The sequence below is a fragment of the Pleuronectes platessa genome, chromosome 20, assembly GCF_947347685.1.
Source record: "Pleuronectes platessa chromosome 20, fPlePla1.1, whole genome shotgun sequence".
NCBI classification, from domain to species: domain Eukaryota; kingdom Metazoa; phylum Chordata; class Actinopteri; order Pleuronectiformes; family Pleuronectidae; genus Pleuronectes; species Pleuronectes platessa.
In genome coordinates, this window is record NC_070645.1 from 15,342,005 (window position 1) to 15,352,127 (window position 10,123).

At 41.8% G+C, this 10,123-nt stretch overlaps 1 long non-coding RNA gene across 1 annotated transcript; it reads right to left on the reverse strand.

Moving 5' to 3' along the window:
* Positions 1-4,112: 4,112 nt before the first annotated feature.
* On the reverse strand, positions 4,113-5,636 carry LOC128425571 (uncharacterized). Its single transcript, XR_008333159.1, has 3 exons — positions 5,268-5,636; positions 4,554-5,189; positions 4,113-4,440 (listed from the first exon to the last, which is right to left on the reverse strand). It is a non-coding gene; the product is annotated as an uncharacterized LOC128425571 (long non-coding RNA).
* Positions 5,637-10,123: the final 4,487 nt, after the last annotated feature.

Genomic DNA, 10,123 nt, shown 5'->3' on the forward strand with positions numbered 1-10,123 from the left:
CCTCACTGCTCACTTGTGCAGACTTGCTTCCAGAATTTTAGCCTTGGACTGACAGTCAGTGAGCTCCGCCAAGCAGTCAACATAGGCCCTGAGGCGAGCATTGCCCTTTCTCTACCTCCTTCGTTTATGACAACATCTTTGTCTTTCAGCTGGTTTTCCAGCTGCTCCACCTTCTCCGTCAGGGCCTGGATCTCATTCTCCTTCTCCGTCTCCGTCTCCATCTCCCTCTCGGGTCTCAGTCTCAATCTTAATCTCCTTCTCCTTCTCCTTCTCCGTCTCCTTCTCCTTCTCCTCCTCCTTCTCCTTCTCCACCGCCATCTTTATGATATAATCTCTGTCTTTAAGTTGGTTTTCCAGCCGCCACACCTCCTCCTTAAGAATCAAAATGTTCCTGTTGGCTCGGAGGATTTCGACATTGTAGATCGTCACAAGTTTCTCCTTCTCCTTGTCCTTCTCCTTGTCCTTGTACTTCTCCTTCTCTTTCTCTTTCTCCTTCTCCTTCTCCTTCTCCTTCTCTTTCTCCTTCTCTTTCTCTTTCTCCTTCTCTTTCTCTTTCTCCGTCTCTTTCTCCTTCTCTTTCTCTTTCTCTTTCTCCTTCTCCTTCTCTTTCTCCTCCTCCTTCTCTTTTCTCCTTCTCTTTCTCCTTCCTCTTTCTCCTTCTCCTTCTCTTTCTCTTTCTCCTTCTCCTTCTCCATCTCCTTCTCCTTCTCCACCTCCACCTCACTGCTACATCCTGTATCAGGCTGGGGTGGCTCCTGGTGCAGCCTTGCTTCCATCAGCTTAACCTTGGGCCTGACAGTCAGTTAGCTCAGCAAGGCAGTCCAGATAGGCCCTGAGGCGAGCGCGCCGTTTCTTCACCTCCTTCGCTATGACAACATCTTTCTCTTTCAGCTGGTTTTCCAGCTGCTCCACCTTCTCCGTCAGGGCCTGGATCTCATTCTCCTTCTCGGTCTCGGTCCTCAATATCCTTCCTCTTCTCCTTCTCCTTCTCCTTCTCCTTCTCCTTCTCCTTCTCTTTCTCCTTCTCCTTCTCCTTCTCTTTCTCCTTCTCCTTCTCTTTCTCCTTCTCCTTCTCCACCGCCATCTTTATGAACTCATCTCTGTCTTGAAGCTGGTCTTGCAGCTGCCCACACCTCCTCCTTAAGAGCATTAATCCTCCTGTAGGCTGTGAGGAGTTCGTCATTGAGGATCTTCAGAATATCTGGTTTCTCCATGGTTCACCACAGAGAGTAGATGTATCTTTTGAAGAAGCTGTTGGATGAGTTGATGCACTGTTTTCCGAAGAAGTTTCTGCTCTTGTCTGGAACTTGAAGTCAAAAGGCTTTATGTCTGCAGGTGACAGGATGAAATAGTGTGTAAGATTTAGGTGAATTTGATCAATCAAACATTCAATATAAAACAATTGACACAGATAGAGAGACACACGGAGAGAGAATGAGAGAGAGAGAGAGAGAGACACAGACTGGCTGGTTTAAGCGAGAGATTGAGATTGGGAGAGAGAGAGAGAGAGAGAGAGAGAGAGAGAGATGAGAGAGAGAGAGAGAGAGAGAGAGAGAGAGAGAGAGAGAGAGAGAGAGAGAGATAGAGAGAGAGAGAGAGAGAGAGAGAGAGAGAGAGAGAGAGAGAGAGAGAGAGAGAGAGAGAGTGAGAGAGGAGAGAGACTCCCCCTCTCTGCTCGTGTGGTATCTGGTTGCCATGGAAACTCAACTGAATGCAACTCGCTCTCTCCTCACTGGGAAGAGAGAAATCTAAACTCTGAGTGCACCACTCAAACAACTATAATTCAGAAACTATAAGTCCTATCTGTGAAATAAAGACATCGGGAGAATTCCAAGACTTTGCCGGACACACAGATATATTTGAAATTTGTGAGAGTAAAAAAATGGGACCGTGTGAGCAAGTTATGCAAGTTGATGCTCCTTCCAGAAAAGTTTTCTCTGAAATAACATTAGACCCAATAGAGAGGGATTGTTTTTTTCCTTAAAGGAGCTACACACCTCATGTAATGTGCTCCTAGCATTAACTTAAGCTTCCGTCAACTTGTCCTTCAACACATTCAAACTACACATTAACCAAAAAATCACCAGTAAATATTTTGGGGAAATAAAACTTCCCTCATCAATCACCATGGCACCAAGCCCCTTTGATTTGAATTGATGATGGAAGCTGTTGTTTTTTTACTTTATCTTAAATACTAAAGTTAAACACCAAGGTTAATCTTCCCAATGTTACAAAACACATCGTTTGGTAGAATAAGATGTGAAATGGGAACATTTCCTGGTGCTACAGGTGTTTTGTCCACAATGCCTCGCTCTTCCTGGCCTCGGCGACTTAACGCTACTTAGCATCACGTTAACACATATCACTCATTAAGATAAGCAGCAGAAAACACAAAAGAAGCCAGCAACAATATTTTCACAATTGTCATAAAAGCAACAGAAAACCGCACATTATCAACATGTAACAGCAGAAGCTTCATATTATACAGTGGTTTAATTTCAAACTTGAATAATGAGCCTGAATTGTATTGGTTAGCATGCTGGGTAAATACAGAGAGAGAGAGTGAGACATGACTTACCTCAGTCAAGGTCAGAGTGCAATAGCAGCTGTCTTAAAATTTAACAGTATTTAAAGCAATCAACAGCCAATCAGAGGTCTCCTATCAAAATACCAACTTTGATGCTGCTCATCAAAGCATCAAAGGAGGTATTGAGAGAGTGTCCCTGTCAATCAAAATAATCTTCTATTTCAAATCTTAGCATCTGGTTGCTATGGTGATATAACCACCTACTGATGAGGAAGTTTTGCGATCATTTATTTCTGTAAATAAAAACAGGACGTTTCATTTTGGTGGACTTTTAATTGCGTCATTCTTGCAGCATCTGATCTTTAATTTTTTTAATGGCTCCTGTCTTATCACCTTCTTGTCTTAGTATTTATATATATATATATACATATTATATATATATATATATATATATACAATATATATTTACATATATGTTTATATACATTAACATATGCATGTAATAAATGAAACAAAATACATTGTTCATTTCGTCGTGTAACTCTTAGCCGCAGTATTTCATCACAAACGAACATGTGAACATTATACAACCCAGGATATTTCCAAACAAAATTCAGACTTAAATAGTTTAAATTTATTTTACCAAGAGGTTCATGTCACACTGTATGGAGAATATTTAAGATAAGACGATTTTCTACAACCACAAATTCCATTGCACAAGTGTTTTGCAGCAGAAAATACCTTCATAGGTGTCTATGGATGAGAGTAATACAACTCAGAGCTCAAACAAAACCTAAAGAATCACGGAGACTGATGACCAATTACAATACATATGATTAACTGGATATGAAATGACTTCTACAAGAGGATATGACATTTTGATCATTTTGCGCAGCCCTAGTTTTCATTGAAATGCTTGTTCTCTCACATGAAAAATACTTTGTTCTTTAAAATGCACAACAATGTTTGTCAGTAGGACTTCCTGATATCTTCCTCAACGATGAATGGACACACATTCTGTTCATCCACCGACTGCCCTACCTTACACATGGCATGACAGTATGATTTTGAAGGTCGGATTTCAAAAACATCTCAGAGTTAATTTTTACTGTTTTAGATTCTTAGTACTGGAGATCCTCAACATCTTTCTGTCTAAAGTAGATTTTAGGTCTATTTAAGAAGACGTGTACTGTTTGTAGTGATCTATTAATGCAAAATGCAACAAATTGGTAGCTAACATGGTCTATCAATGAGGCCTAACTGGTTTGACCGCTATAGAGGCTGTTGGAATATATGAACTTCATTTGTTTGACGACAAGAAATAGCAAATAACGATTCAAAGGGAGCAAACAACATGGAACCTCGAACAAACACAGGAGAAATGATACATGTAAAATGATTTAGAACAGTCAATTATATTAATGATTAGATAATAAGATATAACAAATACGATTCTTAGTTTCAAAATGTACTCAAAGGAGAGACATTTAAATGTGCAAGAGTATTGACATTGACAAATGTGACAACTGAAACAATAACATTTGTATTGGAAGCTATCAAATCTGCACCATCAGCTAATGTAGTCATCCTTATAAATCCTAAACATCTCATTTAATTCAATTCAAAAATATATCAGGTAGCACTATTTTGACATGTGACCATCAAATACTACAAATTGCAGCACTGACTGAGCTTTCTCATAGGTTTGACCCAATAGTTAAGTCTCTGGGCTTCAGAAGAGAGTTTCCCTTTAAGTGCCACAATAAGAATCCTTTTCCAACAGGTTGGACATCTCCATCCAGGACAGGTCCCACTGCACCTCCGTCACATCCAACTTGGTGGCAGGAAGCACCCCTGCTGGAACTTCCTGTTTGGAAACAGGCCAGCAGCTCCAAGTGCAGAACTTCTGGTACCTTCAAGAAAATACAATAGGCAGTGAATCATTTACTTCACCACCTGTTGGGCTTGTCGTTCATGCAGTAGAAAGTAGGAAGTCAAGACGGATGAAGATTTTATAAATACTAACCTGTAGTGACAAACGAGCCAAACAGTCAAAGGAATGACGATCAGAAGTAGAACCCCACATGAAGCAATGATCCATTTCCAGGAACCTGATCAAGACGACATAATACTTGTTTAAATAAATAAAACTGTTATAATAACAACAACAATTGGATTTCCAATCAACTTGGCAGACAGATGTAGTAAGTGTCAGGAAAGGGCCCACTGTATTTTGGTATTAAGCTGATCCAGTCATTTTTTAACTCTTTCTTTAACATTGTGCTTTTAAAACGTTTTCCTAGGGAATAATTCTTGGACCTTAATGAAAAAAATCTGCCGTATGTAGAGGACTGATATCTATGAGTGTGTGAAATTTGGTGCGGCTTGATTGTATTTAAGGGGACTGCTGGGCCTTGGTGAATATGCGCTCTACTGAGTCCCATTGTAGTTTCTTTCATCTCATTAGATCCTGAGGGATCTTCCTGATGAAATTAGACCTTGATGAAAAGACAGAGCAGGAGGAGAACCAGACAACCAAAAGGCTTCACTCAATAATGAAAAATGTGTTGATTAATATTGAGTATTTCCTCCAAAACAAGTAGATGTATATGAATAAGAAAAATAACAGTGGAGGCTGGAGTCTCCTCTGATGTGAAGTTTCCTAAAAGAAACAACAGTTGATATGTGACACTGATCCACTTCTATAGAATACACAGCAGAGTGATGATGTTCAGCTGACCTCTGTCCGGTCTCACTGATAACCAGCTCTCTGGACTCTGCAGCTGTCTGACGCACACCTGTAGAAGCCTTCATCTTCCCGTGTCACATTCTTAAGAGTCATCTTTATGACTCGGTCTGAACCGGACGAACTGTTAGAGTCAATCAATGCTCCGTTTTTAAAGAAGCTGGTTTGTTTGTGTTTGCCGCTCTGATGCTGATAACACAAGGTGACATCGTCATCCGTAAACACAGGGGAGGCTTGGGTCTTCAGAATGATGTCGCCATCTGTGGAAGAAAAATAGAAGGCAAGATTGAACTCCTACTTCTTTTAGCCCCTAAGGATGCTGAATTTTTGCGGGCGCAAACATTCAGCATCCTTAGGGGCTAAGCCCCCCCTTTCTTTCAAACCTAGAAACGCCCCTGATCTCAAGTGATCTGAAGTTGTGTTTTGTGAACTGTGGTTTGATTATCATGGATTTTACTTGTGGTGGCAGCTGACTGTGGATCACTGCTTCGATATATATTATAACTACCTCTTTACACATGTCGTCTTCATCTCTGTCAGACTTTTTCTTTTGTATAAATACTTTATCCACATATTTGGAAATGTATCCTTTTCTTATGAACGTTTTAAATATAGTTATAATATGTAATGATGTGCTCATCTACTGCTCTTCTGTCCCTCACTTGAAGCTCTCTCTGAGGTTCTCTACATTTTCTTTTTTCCAAATAGTAAAGTGTTCATATCGGCTGTACAAATAAAAACCGGACTGATTTGATGGATTGATTTGAATATCGTCCAGCTGCTTTCAGGAGGTGGACGCCTGTCCCACATTCAGAAGTCACACCATTAAGAATAGTGTCGGGGGGGGGGGGGGGGGGGGGGTCAGGAGGGGTCCTCCACACTCTCCCTTCTGCTGCTCCTTCAACAAACAACTGATAATGACCTTTGACCTCCCTGTTTTTGCATGAGAATTGACATCAGTATTCCTCACTCTCTCCTGCCCCCCCCCCCCCCCCCTCCCCTTCTGTAGCGACCTCAGGACCATTTGAAAAACCAGCCCTACCCAATTCCACACTATTTTGATTTTACTTTTTTTATGAACCATCCAGAGGTGGTGGTGGTGGTGGGGGTGTGGTAATGTATTTGGGAGGATGAGGGTGGGTGTGTGTGGTGGGGGGGGCGCTCCGGGCTCATCTGCATCCCAGATTAAGGTGCTTAGAGAGAAATCAACCATCCATGATTCATTACATGTTTCCTGCTGAGCCGCCGAGATGGCAACCGTCCTAGCAACAGGATCCTAGCAACAGCAACAACTCTCCGCCGCCGCGGCAGCCAATCAGAAGCTCTGGAGCCGGAGAAAAATTTGAGCCAATGAGCAGAGAGGACGGGCGCAGAGCGGGATGATGTGGCTCCTCCTGCTGCTGGTCAGACTGGGGCTCGGAACTCTGCTGATTTATCTGTTCTCATGTGTGTAGTGTGTAAATATTCATATTCATCTCTGTCCTTTTTTATGAATGGGAGGATTTTCTTGATGGAATAGTTTCATCCTTTTCTATTTTTCTATAATTAGATGATGTTATTGTGGTCATTTAAAAATATTTAAATCTACATAAAGGCAAAACTTTCATCATATCCCGGTTATGAAAGGCAGTAAATTAATGTAAATAAAAAATTACTAATAAAGAATTCCTAGTAGGCCTATAAAACAACATTCTGGATCCGGTTTTATAAATCTGACAATAAAACCAATGGTATATACTGTGAACACACACTCTCTCACACACACACACACACACACACACACACACACAACTGTATTGATTCATAATTCATGTAGAAACCACACAACCTCACTCCCTGATATAAACCAAAGTGGCAAATAATGGGATAAAGTGGACAAATATTGATATTAATTAGTCCCCAGTCTGTCTATGGGTTAATTTTTCTCTGTGCTTGTTTCTAGCTGCATGGTTATTATTAACTTATCACTGATACAACACAGACACAACCACAGCAGAGGACACACTTACACTCCAGTGGATTTTCTGCAGGTGAAATCTAAAGAAGTATTGATTTGTTTCCACGTGAAGATCTGAGCCTGTGGATTGTTCCTTTTGGTTTTACCAGAGAACTTTTATAATATAGTGGGGAATATGAGCATAAACCTAATACTTAAAACTTGTTCAGACTGCAGGATGAATCCATTTCTTTGCTTTGAAAACTTAAAAGTTATGAATGTGCCGGTCAGACACTGTAGCTCATTGACTCTTAACCGACGATAATAAATTCACGATTAGCGTCTACATTTCTCACTTTTTCTCAACTCAGACATTCCCTGGTTGTAAACGTCTTGGCAGCCGCAGCCTACGTACGACACAACGATGACAGTGTTGATTTACAGCGTCCTCCTCTCACATGTAACAGACACAGGAGTGTGGGACGTTCTGAAATCAGTCATCATTCATCTCAGGGCGCTTTGACCGTCATCTGGTGTCAGATGGGCCCGATCTTCTCCTCAAAGGGAGATTTCTCAGTGCTGGTCTGATTCTATTCACTGGGATAATACCTCACGCTCGTGTGTTTTCACCACTTCGGAGGGATCTCTCTCTTTGTGCTGTGGAGTTTACAGAGTGGGTCTCATCTCCAAAGCACGAACCAGAAAGAGAGGAATTCACAGAGAGTGAAAGCATCTCTACAGTTTTGCCAAATAGCCGTACAATCTAGATACCAACCACTTAACTCAGAATCTTAACCCTAACCCTTCTCTTATGAACTTTCCCACGCCACAATCTGCCTGAACAGGAAACTGCTTTAATCTTCATACCGTAAAGTTACTCCGCTGGTTTGCTTCATTAGGATAAACTGCAGATATTTGGGGTCAATACCAAATTTAACTTTCTCAGATTCTCACTAGATCAACAAATGAGTGATAATCTGCTTCTAAATATGTTTCAAGACATTACTTAAAAAGCCTATTTTCTCTAAAAACATATCCGTATGTTTTCCTTTCCGTGGGAATGCGTGGGTCTGCGTCTGAGCACCAACGATGTGAAACTCAGGAAACACTCAAATAAATCCACATATCCTCGGTTTCGGTCTCTTCCACACCTCCTCGGCTGCTGGATTTCATTTGAAGCTGCTGCTCTGCGCTCGCTGAGAGTCCTGAGTGAGATATTTCTGGAAATCCATCAAACGAGAGCTGTGAGACGCGGAGCTGAAGAAGGAGAAGAGGAGGTGGAGACGACTCGGAGGGGGTCACACATGAGGAGAAGACCGAACAATGTCATCACCACACAGATGCTATCGCGCAGCCTCTGGGGAAACAGGAGGGTGGAAACATCCAAGATGGACTGGAGGAGATTTGCAGAAAAATAAGAAAGAAGAAAATAAGAGAGCTGATAGAGATCGTGTGCCGGACTCTGTATCTCAACTACTGGAGGGAGTGCCATTAAAATGTTTGTATAGACGTTCATGATCTGCAGAGGATGAATCCTGATTACTTTTAAAGATTGACTGACTTGAAGTCCATCACTGTAGACAAATAAAACCAGAATACCCTGAATATCAATGAACAGCAGCCAGAGTGTGCACAGTAGTGATTGTGTGGTGAAGCTGCCCTATCGAGGGCCCACCGATAAACACACCCGACCAATCACAGGGAGTCAGTCGGGGCTGACATTCATGACAAATTATTAAAAAAATAAACTTATTCGGGGCATTAATCTCGTGGAGCCTGATCTGAGTATATTTGTCCATATGATCCTGAGGTTTGACGGGTTTACAGACATCATTTTAATGGAATTCGAAAAATGTCAAATATGTTTGATGTTTATGATCCGAAATTAAAAATTTGAATTCCTCTAGTGTGCAAAGAGCATTGCATGGAAGAGGCCAGGTTTCTGACCTATACAGCCAGCCACCAGGGGGCGATCAAGATGATGTCGTCCATTAGTATATCCAGTTATTTGGCCGACCTAACACGTAGTTTCACTCATCGGCTGCAGACATTAAAGATGATTATGATTTCCTTCAGAAAGTAGAGCTGAAAATGCACTGGTCTATTTCCCCCAGTGATCATGTGATCACTGCGGTAGAGCCCCAGTCCTGGCCGCTCTTAGTCCAGTTTCAAGCTAGATATCATGTTTCTGAATTCTGCTGTTTTTTTAAGCTTGTGAGAGTTCATCCAAACTTCTCCTCTGTGTCTCCTCGGGGCTTTCCACCCGTTTACAGTTTCACGCTACACATGCCGCTCCGCACTGAGCTCCTCTATCCCAGGATTACTCAGACGGTCCAGACAGCTTCACATCCCCGTCACCAAACCGCCACCTGAGTCAGACACGAACTTCACACGCTGTGGTTTCGCCCTAACACTTCCCACTGGCTGTTTGGCACGCCGCACTTCTCCCAACCGTCCTTTTTTACGCAACCAAACTGGATTTGTAGTTATTGTGCTCGTGATCCAACTCGTACTCAATCACAAAACTTCAGGCTTTCGTTTAGACTCGTAAATCCTTCCTCTATTCCATAGACAAAGCGGCATTAGAGCCTCTAATGCAATAATAAGCAGCGCAGGCAGACACACAAACGAGGCACGAAGAATGAATCACTGCACAGTTTGGAGATTTATTATGTTTCACTTGGACGAGAGTCAAAGAAAGAAAGAGAAAGAAGAAACCGCCCACGTGTCTCCGGCATTATGTTAAACACTGTTTCACCTTCTTGAGAAAGCATCATGTTGTGGTTTTGTGTGGATGATTGTTCTGTAGGCAGAGGTGTGTATCTCTGCTCTCCTTAAAGGACACGTGCCACAATGCTTCCTCCTCCCTGATTGTCTGAGACAAACAAAACAAATCTCACTCCAATTTAGCTCC